We start from the raw sequence: 19449 nt of genomic DNA on the forward strand, positions 1-19449 counted from the left end.
GCCTGCCCTGCAGCCAGTGTATTGTCTGAACATGTGTTTAGCACGTCTGGAGGGGGTTATCACAGGTTATATTTCCCAATGTTTTGGGGTGTACCCTAATTTAAACAAATAAAAAATAAATTAAATAGATTAAAATCAAAAACCAGTGTTGGCTACCTCCTCCTCCGCCACCGCCGCTTCAACCTACACTGCCACATCCACTGCCTCCTCAACCTCCTACTCCATATGGACCTCTTCCTCCTAGATCAAGATTATTATTTTCTATTTTTACGTATTTTATGTTATTCAAAGTCATTTCCCTATCCACATTTGTTTGAAGAGCACTTGCCATGCTCTTAACCTCATTTTGCTGGCATTTGCATTTTGGGAAATACAGACAAGTTTGCAAGAACCTTATTGCCAGGTACAACCCCCATGTTTGCCTATATCCATAGATTGCTATCAGGGAAGATTTGCACTGTGAATTGACTGGAACTGTGTTTTCATACCATTGTACTACAAACCCCTTTTTCACTTTAGTAAAAATGACTTGTCTATTTCCTTCAACTGGCCTGTTTACTGACCAACACCATTGGGAAGTGGAGTCAGGTTGTTGAAGTGATGTTTCTTTGAGAGCCAGTATGTTGACAGATTTTGAGAGAAAGAATTCATAAGTATAGAAGAGTTTGTTGCACACTGAACAAGAATTCCAGAGGGCACATTTAAAAGCGGTATGAGAACACATACTGTACACCAAATGATAATGAGATATGTATACTTTTGTTGCTGCCTGGAAGCTATAGCCATTGTCTGATCTGATGCTTTTTGTTTTAGCCATTCTTTGTTTTGATATACTGTTGTGAAATGGCTCAATTAGACCGTAATGCTCTTCGTGGTCCTGCTTATTAATACATGAATGCCAAGTACTGCCCTGCTCATCACCACGTGAACAACCATACAGTCTGATACAAGGTATGAGGTAGTTTTTTTTAGTCAGGATACAGTTTTTGGTCCAAATTGTTTAGTGACTGTGGCTAAATAATAGTATCAACAGGATATAGGGGAGCTCTAGCTCTGGTCAAAGTTATAGAGCTTTACTTGAACATAATGTTTCAGTTACTGAATGCCACTATTCTGGACATTCCCTTTTCCCTATACTATGCTAAAGCTAAAGCCTATGCTGGCAATAAAAATAAATCAATGGAACTGTCATGAAGTGCCCCAGAATTTATAGGAAGTACATTAATATTTTGTCTGTTACATGTTTAGAGAGAGTAGCCACTGAAACATGGAACACATATAAAACAAATGTAATAGCATTCTTAATATACTGTATACTGTGTCAGCTTAAAAAAGAATTCCTTGTTTTTGCCAGTGGACTTACCGTACATATAGGCTTTAAATCCTAAGGCTATTTTTACACTAACTTTAAAGGGGTTGTCTGGGTTCAGAGCTGAACCCGGACATACCCTTATTTTCACCCAGGCAGCACTGCTGGGCGGAAGCTTCCACCTGGCAGTGTGTTCAGTGACGTAACTGGCTCTGATGGGCGGGCTATAGCGCTGCCCTAGATGTTTTACTGGCTAGGGCTGCGCTAAAGCCCGCCCATCAGTGCCGGTGACATCACTGGGCTTCCTAGCAGCCCCATGGAGAGCCCGGTTCGTCACCGTGTTTGGGAGGCAATTGTTTGAATAAATGACTCAATTCTGCCATGGTATTTAGGTTTTTGTTTTTACGGCATTCTCTGTGTGCATAAATGGCATTTTAGTTTATTCTGTGGGATAGGATGATTATGCAGATACAACATTTATATGGCTTTTGTTATGGTTTACTACTTAAGAAAAAAAATTCTGCTGATTGAGCTTTGTGAAGGCTTATCATTATATAATTTCAGTTTTAAACTAAATGATTTCATCTTAATGTGCTACTATATGTTCGTGTACCATACTACCATATTTCCTGTACCATTACAGATGCAATACATTGCTGGAAGAATCTCCTCCCATCAAAATTTGTAGTTTGCTAGGGGTCTAGGGGATCTAGTTGATCACTCTCAGACTAAGGGCTCATGCAATCGAAAATAATTTTTGTCCGTGTCCATTTTTTTTGGGCCCATATGCTCATCTGCACAGCCCCATTGAAGTGAATGGGTCCGGATTCAGTGCAGGTGCAATGCGTTCACCTCACGTATTGCAGCCGCGCGGAATTCTCGCCCGAGTGAAAGGGGCCTAATATAGTCATAGTAGCAGCTTTACTTCCACCTGGTGGCATGCTGAGATAAATATAGGTCACTGGTTTATTGATTAATCAGTAATAGTTCTTTTTACACAGGTTGTACATGTATGCCCAGGAGTGCAAACACGCCACATACCAAGGCATACAGTGGAAATGGCTAGAAATTGATCTTGCTAATTTGCTCTTTTCATACCTACTGCAGGAAATACATTTGCACATTGAGTACCGTCATTTGTAGTTTATAACTGAAGCATATTTTTCTGTAAAAATCACCAACTGCAAAATCAACAACATTAACAAATAATACTCATAACTGAACGTACTCCTCAACATCATTTTCCTATTACCACTCACATCCCTAATTATTTCCAAAGCTTCGCAGAATTGTGTCCTGTGTGATAAATAAGTCACACTGTAATAATCCAAAGCTTTAATTTATTTATTTGTATCTCTATTCCTATTCTTTTATTTGGATTACATTTTTTGTACTCAGTTACTCAACGAATACTAATCTGGATTTATGTATTTTGGCTTTGTCCCTTTTTCCATTTAAATAGAGTCATTTCATTTGTGTAGTTGTCAGATGTGCAAAATGACTTTGCTTTTTACCGCAGGTATGCCATTTTTCACTATGTCTGAATTAAATGATTTTTATCAAGTCGTTCTCCTCGTCTCGGGAGACGAATTTCCTTCAATCAGATAATAGTAAGGAATTACATTATTGCAATCGAAGTCATTGTGTCACAGCATTCATGTCAGGCAAATTAAACCTGGAAACCTCTTTTCTATACTAAAATAGCTGTCTATATTTCAATCTTCGTAAAATAAAACTGTTCTAAATATTTGCATTACAATAGTCTTTTTAGAGTTGACTCATAATTTTCATAGTCTTCTGGGATCCCCATCTGAAAGTATTAAAAGAATAGATCAATCTTTTTTATATTTCATTTACTATAAAGCTAAGTAATTCAACTCAAATGTTACTTTTGCCCTTGAGTACAGAAAAATACTTTCAATACTTTAAAACACTTTAAAAAAAGAACCATGAATACACTGACCTACCATGAATACACTGACCTCCCAATACGGCTCCCTGACCCGCTGATAAACGCCTCCATACATTCACTGTATAAAGGGCATTTTTTTAGCTTTCAAACTAGTTTATTCTGTAAGTTTTAAAAATGTCTTACATTCTCTAGTCTTAAAACAAAACAAACCTAGTAGAATAGCCTATGGTGATGAGACTTTTACTAAAATGTCCACGGGCACATGGCCTTATGACTTCCTCAAAGGAAATAGTTTGCCTGACAGTGAAGATAAAGAGGATATCTGGGAAGAATTCACACCTGAGTCCTAGTGCTCTGAGGGGCCCAAAGGCCACTCTGCCACATTAGAAGACACAAGTACCATACCTGGCACATGCTTTAGTAGGTGGGGAACCTGTTATAGGTTTTTCATTGGAGATCACAAGCTTCAAGTTATGTCTCTGCTTTGTAGGTTCACACGAAAACAGCATATATTGTAGATAGATATAAAATTATACACTGGTGTATATTCCTATTCCATATATTAGACCTATTGAAGTAATCTGTTACAATGAGTTTTTTTTCACCAAAATTGCCTCTATTGTAGAGATGAGTGAACCTTTAAAGATTCAGTTCATTTCAGGTACACCAAATTTAAAAAAATTTGGGGTTTCGATACAAATATATTTTTAGAGAGAACCTAGTATGCATACATGTGTGGAGTATTGTAGGCCAGGCAATGCCCCTCTGGGTTTCTGGGAAAGATATTCAAATTAGCTTTACTAAGCCTATCTGATACCGGCAGATGTAAGATGTGCGAATTTTCATATATTTTTCCCAGAAAACCAGAGGAACATTGACTGGGTTTCTTTAACAACGGTGTTAATGAAGGCATACTGCATCACAGTGTCCAGTTAAAAAGATGTGTCATGTATCATCACTTTTTCACAAAAATATTGCACAACTTTTAGTGAACACGTGTTATTTTGTGAAAACACATTCAATGATTCTACTGCATTTCACATCCGTAATGCAAATGACACACTAGTTAAGGCATACTACATCACACTATCTAGTTGAAAAGATGTCATAAATCATCCCTGGAAAAGTATTGAACAAGTTTTAAAGGGCTGCTATTACTACTTCAGAGTGTGTAGTTCAAGCACGCTATGCTGAAAAAATTACACTTATTGTCCCTATAAATTTGTACAGTGTGTTTGTGTTTAAGTGAGTCTCCCTGTTAGTGACTTGTATGAGAACAGTTAGGGTGTGGACTGCTATGAGGAGGGATGCAGGGGGAGGCTTGGGACCCCATGCCTTGATGTGTTAGTAGTGGTAGTAGCGGCAGCAGTAGCAACAGTTGCATTCAGGACAATTACAGAGCAGGGAATCGGAAGAAGGGCCAAGGAGCTCAGAATGACATATCACTGTCTGAGAAAAGTGGTGGGAAGGGTGAGGACTCTGATAATAATTGCATGTTGGACAGGACCTGTGATCTAGATCGAGGAGCTGCGGAGGAGGTAACATCACAGGAGGAGGGTGGTGGCATCAGCAATAAAGAGCAGAGGCTACATACAACCAGAAACTCCTAAAAAACTGCCAGAGCCAGATATGCTTCAATTATGGTCGGGGACTGCTGATGCTACTGATATTGTTGGTGTAGGCCCAAAACGTACCAGACCTAAGCCAAGTTAAGCTGCTGCTAGGCCTGTACCGTTATCACATCAAGCAGTTGACTGAATAGCCATACTTTTAGACCATCTCTCTCAAAGCAAAATAGGGGACTGGTTTCAGTCCTGTCTAAACTGACTTTTTAAAATGGTCTCAGGTCATCTATTACCTTGTTTATTATTGCAAAACATTTTGTGTCATAGTAATCTTGACATATAGACCCAATCTCTGACTTGTATAGCCAAGATATTTCAGAGTTTATCTTTGATATTTTACTGCTTTTCTTGTAATCATTTCTTTGCATTTGGGTTAATTAAATGATCTTCAAAATGAAATTTTAGCTTTTATCTTCAAAAGTACTTGTTAAAAAAGTTAATTTCTCATTGTTAGCTAGAATTTAATCCAATTTAGCACCTGTGCAATATTAGTAAACAAATGTTAAAGAAACTTCAAGTTAACTGCAATAACAGTGTTTGCTTCTACTTGTTCTTTGTTGCTCAATAAGAGGAATATAATGATTTAATAGTATTATGATTGCATTCATCTAGTAAATTGTGGCATTCTGGATCTGATAAAGCTTATTCTGTGGAGAAAATGCAGGTTTCCTACTATATGTATGACTTAGGGCTCACGCACACGGTGGTTGCTGTTTTAGCAGTCTGTGAATTTTGTACCCGCAAAATACCTGTAAACGGTCACTTGTATGGCCATCCGTTGGAATATTAATTGTAAATGTAAATCCAGGAAATGGGCTAACATTAGATCAAGTTAAATTATGTTTATCCTTCATAAAATGATATAATTAAACTAACAAATTGAATTATAATATATAATGTGGAAAATTACACTTTCAATATATTTAATTATTTATATTTGCCAAGAAGTAGATAAACAGCCTGCAGGTCACTATGCATACCTATGTAATCCCCCTAATCCACCGCCACTAGTCTTACCATGGGTTCCTGTGTGAACACTGTTTTTAACTTAAAAGGACAAACCTATGTGTTTCTTGGAAATATTATCTGCAAGCCATCAACATTTGCTATTTGAGACTCAAGGGATACAGTTTGGAGATTCTCCGAACAAAGGGGGTCATTTATCAAACTGGTGTAAAGAAGAACAGTCTTAGTTGCCATAGCAACAAATCAGATAACACCTTTCATTTTTGACTATGGAAAAATGAAAGTTGGAATCTGATTGGTTGCTATGGGCAACTAAGACAGTTCTACTTTACACTAGTTTGATAAATGACCCCAAAAGTCCTTACCACTATAGAGGATTTTTTTATAGTGAAGATTGCAAAATCCCTAAAAAAGTGGGAATGGCAGGCCCGTCTCATTTACCATTTTCTATGCCTGTTTTAGACGTAGAAAATGGTCTAAATCTAAGACAGCAAGGAAGCTTTTAGAAGCGGTGGTGGATCTTCCAAAGTTATGTAGAGACCAGCATCTCTTCCAAAATCCAGGGGATCCACCACCAAGTATAGGGGTTATTAAAAAAGGCAGCTAAATTTTCCCCTGTGTGTCACGTTGGGGAGTGGGGGAAACCCCCCACCGTACAATGTGGGGAAGATGGGGAAGAAACTAGGCCTGAATGCCGGGAAAAGGGAGCAGATCACCTCCTACTGCAACCCTCATCCTAGCCCTGACCTCCTAACCGCATGAGGTGGTAGGAGGGCTCATACACCGTAACCTTGGACCCTAACTGGCTCTGATGATCCCTGGGAAAAAGGTCAGGAAAAGGAGATGACCAGTTCATCCACAACATGGATGAACCGGAGTCTCCAGCAGGCCTAGGTGCAAGGAAAGGCAGAAAACATCAACTGGATGGGCAGGTAAGAGCCCACAACAACAAGCACTCACCTGCCGAGGCAACAACTGGAACCTGTGCCTCCGTACTGGAACCCGATCACCTACCAGGACACAGCACAAAGACAACAAACACGGAGTCCAGAGCACCAGAAACTGCTTGGACCCCATGCGGACCCGGATGCATGTTGGCCCCAGGCAGAGCTGCTAACTTACCAGTAGTTCCCCCTCCAGGTAACCCAAGGACCCCCTTCCGTAAGACAAAACAGACAGGGGAAATGTCTAGAAACCCTGCTGGATAACAACACCAAACATGCCAGACATGGAACACCAAACTAGATATTACAACACACCCAAAACATAAACCCACACCAAACATACCAAACATGTAAGGAAGGATACAGAACCGAGGGAACCAATGGAAGACATCAAAGTGAGATCAATGTCCAACTAGGTGGCCCTCAAACTGGATCGATGACATATCCAGGACAGAAGCTACTCCAGCACACACCAAGGCTGGAGGACAAAAACCTGCAGGTGGGAAGCCACAGGCAATATGAACCCAGTGGCCACACCCAGCCAGATAGTTAACCCCAAAGACACCAAACAGGGAAGGAACCAAGAGAAGGGGAGCAAAGCACATACATGCTGCAACAACAATATGTTGCCCCTGGCAACCAGCATGCATGGCTAAAGTGTCACAGTGCACAACACCAAGGTCGTGACACTATGTTCCTATGGAGCCCTGCCACAGGCTCGCAAGTGGGTGTCATTTTTAAATACGCAGCTGCCAGTGTAAATTTACGTTGTGTGGTCAGTAAAGGTTAATTTTTATTTATTTTTTTAATTTTTTTTTTATTTTTACACTTTTTATTTGGAGTCATGATTAAGAGCAGGTGTGCCCGAAACGCGTAGACGATCCTCTGCAGACCCACGTCAGGAGGTTGGGATTCTCTTGCTGCACAAACAAATTTTTTGTACCGTATTCAATAAAGGAACTAAAGAAAAATCTTCTAACTGAAAAGTGCTGGACGTATTTATTGTCTTGGATATGCCTGGGATCTCATCTCACCAGTCCGTGCACTGGCCCCAATGGGATAATGCTATTTCACATGCGCGCAAAGGTGAGCTGGATAATCTAATATTGACAGTAAACAGCTTGAAAGGGATTGGATATAGTCCTAGTAGACCTAGAGTGTCATACATGACTTTTCAGGGCAATTGGGGCACTTTTGATTCTGTTCAAATTTATTCAGACCAAATTGAATCTGGTGGCTGATTCAAATGAATGGGACCTGAAATGAATGTTAGGAAATTTCTCTAGTCATACCCTTTTGGTAGTTTACCAAAGAAAACTATCAAAAACTTTGGAAGTTTAAGATATCATTATGCCTTATAATTTCAGAAAGTCAGTATTACTTTGTGACTTTCCTTCTTTCCATTGTATTCTTTTCTTTTCCCCTCTATCATTGTACAAATAACCATTTTAAAACATAACCTTTTATAAATATATTATACTATAAGATACAAATCCAAACCTCTAAATACAGACATAAAAAAAAAATGATCAGGGGCACATTCAAAAATAGCAAAAAAGTGACTAGAGATTTAACAATTACTAACACACAACTAAATGTTTAGGTTCCTATATCATGGAATTCCAGTAACACTGTTTCAACCTTGCATTACCTGTAGGCCCAACCAGATCATAGTAGGTATTCTTCTAGATTTTAGTTGATATGCCAAATAGACGTCCTGTCCTTTGGTGATGCATTTCATGACACTGTACTCTTCAACCCACAGCAACTGAATTTCATCATACTCTACCCTTCAACCAAGAGCAACTGCATTCTACCAATAGTTAAAGAAGAATAAAGTTTTGGAATGGCCAAGTCAAAGTCCTGACCTTAATCCAATAGAAATGTTGGGAAAGGACCTGAAGTGGGCAGTTCAGTGTTTCTGGCGTATGCCCTTAACTTTATGTAGTGGTGTAGGCTATTTTGGCATATCTAGCCACAAAACTATTTTGCCATAATGACTTAGGGTTCATATCTGGATGTCCCATCAGACTATCCACCATTAAGTGCCCTCGGAGATACCAGGGGTGTCATATTGGCCCTGGCCATTGGTGAAGTTGTGACCAGGGATGTCCTGATTAGAGTTGAGCGGACACCTGGATGTTCGGGTTCGGCAGGTTCGGCCGAACTTGAAAAAAAAGTTCGGGTTCGGGACCCGAACTTGACCCGAACTTGACCCCGAACCCGAACACCATTGAAGTCAATGGGGACCCGAACTTTTGGGCACTAAAATGGCTCTAAAATAGTCCTGGAAAGGCCTAGAGGGCTGAAAAAGGCATCAAAATGTGCTTAAGAGCATGGCAACTGTTCTGAAAACAAATGTGGATAGGGAAAAGACTTAAAATAACATAAAATAACATAAAATACAGAAAAATTTAAAATAACAATCTGGATCTAGGAGTAGGAGGTTGAGGAGGTGGTGGATGGGTGGATGTGGAGGTGTAGGTTGATGTGGCGGTGAAGGAGGAATAGGTAGCCAACACTGATACAAATAAAACAAAGAATAAACGCACTTGAGTACAAGAATGGATGGTTGAGGCTGGTATAAATGTCTATTCTGCACAAGGTATGGACAAGTCCTGTGGGATCCATGCCTGGTTCATTTTAATAAACGTAAGCTTGTCCACATTGGCTGTGGCCTGTGATAATGCTCTCTGCCGTGCTAAACACACGTTCACACTATACACTGGCTGCAGGGCAGGTCAGCACCTCCAAGGCTGTGAAAGCTTTTCCACATTTCGGCCATGCTAATCCTGCCTTCTCAGGTGCTGGCGGTGCCCCAGCTGCGTTGGCGACCTCTTCCTCCTCCTCTGTCTTCGCCTTGTGCTTCCACTGTGCCCTCGCTGTCAGGTGGGAATGCCATCAGCAGCGTGCGCTTGTAGTCGCGCATCTTCCGATCAGTAACAGATGTTTTCATTAAATTTAGTTCCCTGTCAGCAATGCAGAGCAGAGGTTCATTCACGGCAAAAGGGGGATCTTGTCACCCAGCAATAGAACAGAGGATTTTGAGAGATTTAGGCCCCTGTCACCCAGGCACAGCAGGGGTTCATTCACGGCAAAAGGGGGTTCTTGTCACCCAGCAATAGAACAGAGGATTTTGAGAGATTTAGGCCCCTGTCACCTAAGCACAGCAGCAGGGGTTCATTCACGGCAAAAGGGGGTTCATGTCACCCAGCAATAGAACAGAGGATTTTGAGAGATTTAGGCCCCTGTCACCCAGGCAAAGCAGGGGTTTGTATATGCCAAAAATGGTAAAATGTCACCCGACAATTGAAAATAAGAATTTTTCAATTTAGGGCACTAAAATTGGCACTTTTTTGCATTAAAATGGCTCTAAAATAGTCCTTGAGAAGGCTAGAGGGATGTAAAAGGCAGTAAAATGTGCTTAGGACCATGGCAACTGCTCTGCAAACAAATGTGGATAGGGAAATAACTTAAAATTAAATAAAATAACTAAAAATTACAAATTATTAACCTGCAACTCAGAGAAGGAGGTGGATATGGAGTCGGAGGTTGAGGAGGCGGTGAATGTGGTGTTGTAGGTGGAGGCAGCAATGGAGGAGGAGGAGGTAGCCAACAATGCTTTCTTTTATTTTTTATTGGGGTAGGTAGCCCCCAAAATATTGGGACAAATAAAAAAAAGAAAACAAAGAATCATTGCACTTGACTTGAGTACAAGAATGTATGTTTGATGGTGGTATAAATGTCTATTCTGCACAAGGTACAGACAAGTCTTGTGGGATCCAAGCCTGGTTCATTTTAATGAACGTGAGCTTGTCCACGTTGGCTGTGGACAGGCGGCTGCGTCTGTCTGTAATGATGCCTCCTGCCGTGCTAAATACACGTTCAGAGAGTACACTGGCTGCAGGGCAGGCCAGCACCTCCAAGGCATACAGGGCAAGCTCTGGCCATGTGGACAATTTGGAGATCCAGAACTTGAATGGGGCAGAACCATCAGTCAGTACGTGTAGTCGTGTGCACAGGTACTGTTCCACCATGTTGTTCAAATGCTGCCTCCTGCTAACACGCCCCATATCAGCAGTTGGGGCCGGTTGTTGCGGCGAGGTGACAAAGCTTTCCACATGTCGGCCATGCTAACCCTGCCTTCTGAGGTGCTGGCGCTGACACAGCTGCATTGGCGACCTCTTCCTCCTCCCCTGCCTTCGCCTTGTGCTTCCACTTGTCCCCCGGCGTCAGTCGGGAATGCTCTCAGGAGCGCTTCTACCAGCGTGTGCCTGTAGTCGCGCATCTTCCGATCACGCTCAAGTGAGGGAATCAAGGACGGCACATTGTCTTTGTAACGGGAATCCAGCAGGGTGGCCACCCAGTAGTCAGCACACGTTAAAATGTGGGCAGCTATGCAGTCGTTGCGCAGGCACTGCAGCATGTAGTCGCTCATGTGTGCCAGGCTGCCCAGAGGTAAGGACAAGCTGTCCTCTGTGGGAGGCGTATCGTCTGCGTCCTCCTTATCCCCCCAGCCACGCACCAGTGATGGGCCCGAGCTGCGTTGGATGCCACCCCGCTGTGAACATGCTTCATCCCCATCCTCATCCTCCTCGTCCTCCAGTAGCGGGCCCTGGCTGGCCAAATTTGTACCTGGCCTCTGCTGTTGCAAAAATCCTCTTTTTGAGCCACTTCTAAAAGACTGGCCTGAAAGTGTTAGAGATGACCCATCTTCCTCCTCCTCCTCCTCCTCCTCCTGGGCCACCCCGTTTTCCATCATCGCCAAAAGTGTTTTCTCAAGGAGACATAGAAGTGGTATCTGACACTCACTTATGCACGTTTTATCCCAGATGTGCAGTATATCAGTGGCTTTTTTCACCCCAGTAAACAAAAAGACGTATTTCTGGCCTAAATGTGACAGTCACTTATGCACGTGTAATTCCAGATGTGCAATATATTACAGGGTTTTTTCACCCCTGTAACCAAAAAGCCGTATTTCTGGCCTAAATGTGACAGTCACTTATGCTTGTCTAATCCCAGATGTGCAGTATATTAGAGGGTTTTTTCACCCCAGTAACCATAAAGCCGTATTTCTGGCCTAAATGTGATAGTCACTTATGCTTGTCTAATCCCAAATGTGCAGTATATTAGAGGGTTTTTTCACCCCAGTAACCCTAAAGCCGTATTTATGGCCTAAATGTGACAGTCACTTATGCACGTGTAATCCCAGATGTGCAATATATTAGAGGCTTTTTTCACCCGAGTAACCAAAAAGCTGTATTTCTGGCCTAAATGTGACAGTCACTTATGCTTGTCTAATCCCAGATGTGCAGTATATTAGAGGCTTTTTTCACTTCAGTATGCTAAAGCCGTATTTATGGCCTAAATGTGACAGTCACTTATGCACGTGTAATCCCAGATGTGCAATATATTAGAGGCTTTTTTCACCACAGTATGCAAAGCCGTATTTCTGGCCTAAATGTGACAGTCACTTATGCTTGTCTAATCCCAGATGTGCAGCATATTAGAGGGTTTTTTCACCCCAGTAACCAAAAAGCCGTATTTATGGTCTAAAAGTGACAGTCACTTATGCACGTGTAATCCCAGATATACAATATATTAGAGTCTTTTTTCACCACAGTATGCCAAAGCCGTATTTCTAGCCTAAATGTGACAGTCACTTATTCAAGAGTAATCCCAGATGTGCAGCATATTAGAGGGTTTTTTCACCCCAGTAACCAAAAAGCCGTATTTCTGGCCTAAATGTGACAGTCACTTATGCACGTGTAATCCCAGATATGCAGTTTATCAGAGGCTTTTTTCACCCCAGTATGCCAAAGCCGTATTTATGGCCAAAATGTGACAGTCACTTATGCTTGTCTAATCCCAGATGTGCAGTATATCAGTGGCTTTTTTTTACTTCAGTATGCCAAAGCCGTATTTATGGCCTAAATGTGACAGTCACTTATGCACGTGTAATCCCAGATATACAATATATTAGAGTCTTTTTTCACCACAGTTTGCCAAAGCCGTATTTCTAGCCTAAATGTGACAGTCACTTATGCACGTGTAATCCCAGATGTGCAGCATATTAGAGGGTTTTTTCACCCCAGTAACCAAAAAGCCGTATTTCTGGCCTAAATGTGACAGTCACTTATGCTGTCTAATCCCAGATGTGCAGTATATCAGAGGCTTTTTTCACCCCAGTATGCCAAGGCTGTATTTATGGCCTAAATGTAACAGTCACTTATGCACGTGTAATCCCTGATATGCAATATATTAGAGGCTTTTTTCACCACAGTATGCCAAAGCCGTATTTCTGGCCTAAATGTGACAGGCACTTATGCTTGTCTAATCCCTGATGTGCAGCATATTAGAGGGTTTTTTCACCCCAGTATGCCAAAGCCGTATTTATGACCTAAATGTGACAGTCACTTATGCTTGTCTAATCGCAGATGTGCAGCATATTAAAGGGTTTTTTCACCCCAGTAACCAAAAAGCCGTATTTCTGTCCTAAATGTAACAGTCACTTATGCACGTGTAATCCCAGTTGTGCAGTATATCAGAGGCTTTTTTCACCCCAGTATGCCAAGGCCGTATTTATGGCCTAAATGTAACAGTCACTTATGCACGTGTAATCCCTGATATGCAATATATTAGAGGCTTTTTTCACCACAGTATGCCAAAGCCGTATTTCTGGCCTAAATGTGACAGTCACTTATGCTTGTCTAATCCCAGATGTGCAGTATATTAGAGGGTTTTTTCACCCCAGTATGCCAAAGCCGTATTTATGTCCTAAATGTGACAGTCACTTATGCACGTGTAATCCCAGATGTGCAATATATTAGAGGCTTTTTTCACCACAGTATGCAAAGCCGTATTTATGGCCTAAATGTGACAGTCACTTATGGTTGTCTAATCCCAGATGTGCAGCATATTAGAGGGTTTTTTACCCCAGTAACCAAAAAGCCGTATTTATGGTCTAAAAGTGACAGTCACTTATGCACGTGTAATCCCAGATATGCAGTTTATCAGAGGCTTTTTTCACCCCAGTATGCCAAAGCCGTATTTATGGCCAAAATGTGACAGTCACTTATGCAGGGTTAATCCCAGATGTGCAATATATTAGAGGCTTTTTTCACCCCAGTAACCAAAAAGCCGTATTTCTGGCCTAAATGTGACAGCCACTTATGCATGCGTGATCCCAAATGTGCAGTATATTAGAGGTTTTTTTCACCCCAGTAACCAAAAAGCCGTATTTCTGGCCAAAATGTGACAGTCACTTATGCTTGTCTAATCCCAGATGTGCAGTATATCAGTGGCTTTTTTCACTAAAGTATGCCAAAGCCCTATTTATGGCCTAAATGTGACAGTCACTTATGCACGTGTAATCCCAGATATACAATATATTAGAGTCTTTTTTCACCCCAGTATGCCAAGGCCGTATTTCTAGCCTAAATGTGACAGTCACTTATGCTTGTCTAATCCCAGATGTGCAGCATATTAGAGGGTTTTTTCACCCCAGTAACCAAAAAGCCGTATTTCTGGCCTAAATGTGACAGTCACTTATGCACGTGTAATCCCAGATGTGCAGTATATCAGAGGCTTTTTTCACCCCAGTATGTCAAAGCCCTATTTATGGCCTAAATGTGACAGTCACTTATGCACGTGTAATCCCAGATGTGCAATATATTAGAGGCTTTTTTCACCACAGTATGCCAAAGCCGTATTTATGGCATAAATGTGACAGTCACTTATGCTGTCTAATCCCAGATGTGCAGTATATCAGAGGCTTTTTTCACCCCAGTATGCCAAGACCGTATTTATGGCCTAAATGTAACAGTCACTTATGCACGTGTAATCCCAGATATGCAATATATTAGAGGCTTTTTTTTTACCACAGTATGCCAAAGCCGTATTCCTGGCCTAAATATGACAGTCACTTATGCTTGTCTAATCCCAGATGTGCAGCATATTAGAGGTTTTTTTCACCCCAGTAACCAAAAAGCCGTATTTCTGTAATAAATGTGAGTCACTTATGCACGTGTAATCCCAGATGTGCAGTATATCAGAGGCTTTTTTCACCCCAGTATTCTAAAGCCCTATTTATGGCCTAAATTTGACAGTCACTTATGCACGTGTAATCCCAGATGTGCAATATATTAGAGGCTTTTTTCACCACAGTATGCCAAAGCCGTATTTATGGCCTAAATGTGACAGTCAATTATGCTTGTCTAATCCCAGATGTGCAGCATATTAGAGGGTTTTTTCACCCCAGTATGCCAAAGCCGTATTTATGGCCTAAATGTGACAGTCACTTATGCTTGTCTAATCCCAGATGTGCAGCATATTAAAGGGTTTTTTCACCCCAGTAACCAAAAAGCCGTATTTCTGTCCTAAATGTGACAGTCACTTATGCACGTGTAATCCCAGATGTGCAGTATATCAGAGGCTTTTTTCACCCCAGTATGCCAAGGCCGTATTTATGGCCTAAATGTAACAGTCACTTATGCACGTGTAATCCCTGATATGCAATATATTAGAGGCTTTTTTCACCACTGTATGCCAAAGCCGTATTTCTGGCCTAAATATGACAGTCACTTATGCTTGTCTAATCCCAGATGTGCAGCATATTAAAGGGTTTTTTCACCCCAGTAACCAAAAAGCCGTATTTCTGTCCTAAATGTGACAGTCACTTATGCACGTGTAATCCCAGATGTGCAGTATATCAGACGCTTTTTTCACCCCAGTATGCCAAGGCCGTATTTATGGCCTAAATGTAACAGTCACTTATGCACGTGTAATCCCTGCTATGCAATATATTAGAGGCTTTTTTGACCACAGTATGCTAAAGCCGTATTTCTGGCCTAAATGTGACAGTCACTTATGCTTGTCTAATCCCAGATGTGCAGCATATTAGAGGGTTTTTTCACCCCAGTATGCCAAAGCCGTATTTATGTCCTAAATGTGACAGTCACTTATGCACGTGTAATCCCAGATGTGCAATATATTAGAGGCTTTTTTTCACCACAGTATGCCAAAGCCGTATTTATGGCCTAAATGTGACAGTCACTTATGCACGTGTAATCCCAGATGTGCAGTATATCAGAGGCTTTTTCACCCCAGTAACGAAAAAGCAATATTTCTGGCCTAAATGTGACAGTCACTTATGCTTGTCTAATCCCAGATGTGCAGTATATCAGAGGCTTTATTCACCCCAGTATGCCAAAGCCCTATTTATGGCCTAAATGTGACAGTCACTTAAGCACAAGTAATCCCAGATGTGCAATATATTAGAGGCTTTTTTCACCACAGTATGCCAAAGCCGTATTTATGGCCTAAATGTGACAGTCACTTATGCTTGTCTAATCCCAGATGTGCAGCATATTAGAGGGTTTTTTCACCCCAGTATGCCAAAGCCGTATTTATGGCCTAAATGTGACAGTCACTTATGCTTGTCTAATCCCAGATGTGCAGCATATTAAAGGGTTTTTTCACCCCAGTAACCAAAAAGCCGTATTTCTGTCCTAAATGTGACAGTCACTTATGCACGTGTAATCCCAGATGTGCAGTATATCAGAGGCTTTTTTCACCCCAGTATGCCAAGGCCGTTTTTATGGCCTAAATGTAACAGTCACTTATGCACATGTAATCTCTGATATGCAATATATTAGAGGCTTTTTTCACCACAGTATGCCAAAGCCGTATTTCTGGTCTAAATGTGACAGTCACTTATGCTTGTCTAATCCCAGATGTGCAGCATATTAGAGGGTTTTTTCACCCCAGTATGCCAAAGCCGTATTTATGTCCTAAATGTGACAGTCACTTATGCACGTGTAATCCCAGATGTGCAATATATTAGAGGCTTTTTTCACCACAGTATGCCAAAGCTGTATTTATGGCCTAAATGTGACAGTCACTTATGTACGTGTAATCCCAGATGTGCAGTATATCAGAGGCTTTTTTCACCCCAGTATGTCAAAGCCCTATTTATGGCCTAAATGTGACAGTCACTTATGCACGTGTAATCCCAGATGTGCAATATATTAGAGGCTTTTTTCACCACAGTATGCCAAAGCCGTATTTATGGCATAAATATGACAGTCACTTATGCTGTCTAATCCCAGATGTGCAGTATATCAGAGGCTTTTTTCACCCAGTATGCCAAGGCCGTATTTATGGCCTAAATGTAACAGTCACTTATGCACGTGTAATCCCTGATATGCAATATATTAGAGGCTTTTTTCACCACAGTATGCCAAAGCCGTATTCCTGGCCTAAACATGACAGTCACTTATGCTTGTCTAATCCCAGATGTGCAGCATATTAGAGGTTTTTTTCACCCCAGTAACCAAAAAGCCGTATTTCTGTCCTAAATGTGACAGTCACTTATGCACGTGTAATCCCAGATGTGCAGTATATCAGAGGCTTTTTTCACCCCAGTATGCCAAAGCCGTATTTCTGGCCTAAATGTGACAGTCACTTATGCTTGTCTAATCCCAGATGTGCAGCATATTAAAGGGTTTTTTCACGCCAGTAACCAAAAAGCCGTATTTCTGTCCTAAATGTGACAGTCACTTATGCACGTGTAATCCCAGATGTGCAGTATATCAGAGGCTTTTTTCACCCCAGTATGCCAAGGCCGTATTTATGGCCTAAATGTAACAGTCACTTATGCACGTGTAATCCCTGATATGCAATATATTAGAGGCTTTTTTCACCACAGTATGCCAAAGCCGTATTTCTGGCTTAAATGTGACAGTCACTTATGCTTGTCTAATCCCAGATGTGCAGCATATTAGAGGGTTTTTTCACCCCAGTATGCCAAAGCCGTATTTATGTCCTAAATGTGACAGTCACTTATGCACGTGTAATCCCAGATGTGCAATATATTAGAGGCTTTTTTCACCACAGTATGCCAAAGCCGTATTTATGGCCTAAATGTGACAGTCACTTATGCTGGTGTAATCCCAGATGTGCAGTATATCAGAGGCTTTTTCACCACAGTAACGAAAAAGCAATATTTCTGGCCTAAATGTGACAGTCACTTATGCTTGTCTAATCCCAGATGTGCAGTATATCAGAGGCTTTATTCACCCCAGTATGCCAAAGCCCTATTTATGGCCTAAATGTGACAGTCACTTATGCACGTGTAATCCCAGATGTGCAATATATTAGAGGCTTTTTTCACCACAGTATGCCAAAGCCGTATTTATGGCCTAAATGTGACAGTCAATTATGCTTGTCTAATCCCAGATGTGCAGCATATTAGAGGGTTTTTTCACCCCAGTATGCCAAAGCCGTATTTATGGCCTAAATGTGACAGTCACTTATGCTTGTCTAATCCCAGATGTGCTGCATATTAAAGGGTTTTTTCACCCCAGTAACCAAAAAGCCGTATTTCTGTCCTAAATGTGACAGTCACTTATGCACGTGTAATCCCAGATGTGCAGTATATCAGTGGCTTTTTTCACCCCAGTATGCCAAGGCCGTATTTATGGCCTAAATGTAACAGTCACTTATGCACATGTAATCTCTGATATGCAATATATTAGAGGCTTTTTTTCACCACAGTATGCCAAAGCCGTATTTATGGCCTAAATGTGACAGTCACTTATGCACGTGTAATCCCAGATGTGCAGTATATCAGAGGCTTTTTCACCCCAGTAACGAAAAAGCAATATTTCTGGCCTAAATGTGACAGTCACTTATGCACGTGTAATCCCAGATGTGCAATATATTAGAGGCTTTTTTCACCACAGTATGCCAAAGCCGTATTTATGGCCTAAATGTGACATTCAATTATGCTTGTCTAATCCCAGATGTGCAGCATATTAGAGGGTTTTTTCACCCCAGTATGCCAAAGCCGTATTTATGGCCTAAATGTGACAGTCACTTATGCTTGTCTAATCCCAGATGTGCAGCATATTAAAGGGTTTTTTCACCCCAGTAACCAAAAAGCCGTATTTCTGTCCTAAATGTGACAGTCACTTATGCACGTGTAATCCCAGATGTGCAGTATATCAGAGGCTTTTTTCACCCCAGTATGCCAAGGCCGTATTTATGGCTTAAATGTAACAGTCACTTATGCACGTGTAATCCCTGATATGCAATATATTAGAGGCTTTTTTCACCACTGTATGCCAAAGCCGTATTTCTGGCCTAAATATGACAGTCACTTATGCTTGTCTAATCCCAGATGTGCAGCATATTAAAGGGTTTTTTCACCCCAGTAACCAAAAAGCCGTATTTCTGTCCTAAATGTGACAGTCACTCATGCACGTGTAATCCCAGATGTGCAGTATATCAGACGCTTTTTTCACCCCAGTATGCCAAGGCCGTATTTATGGCCTAAATGTAACAGTCACTTATGCACGTGTAATCCCTGCTATGCAATATATTAGAGGCTTTTTTGACCACAGTATGCCAAAGCCGTATTTCTGGCCTAAATGTGACAGTCACTTATGCTTGTCTAATCCCAGATGTGCAGCATATTAGAGGGTTTTTTCACCCCAGTATGCCAAAGCCGTATTTATGTCCTAAATGTGACAGTCACTTATGCACGTGTAATCCCAGATGTGCAATATATTAGAGGCTTTTTTTCACCACAGTATGCCAAAGCCGTATTTATGGCCTAAATGTGACAGTCACTTATGCACGTGTAATCCCAGATGTGCAGTATATCAGAGGCTTTTTCACCCCAGTAACGAA

Source organism: Bufo bufo, chromosome 2, assembly GCF_905171765.1.
Source record: "Bufo bufo chromosome 2, aBufBuf1.1, whole genome shotgun sequence".
Lineage (NCBI taxonomy): Eukaryota > Metazoa > Chordata > Amphibia > Anura > Bufonidae > Bufo > Bufo bufo.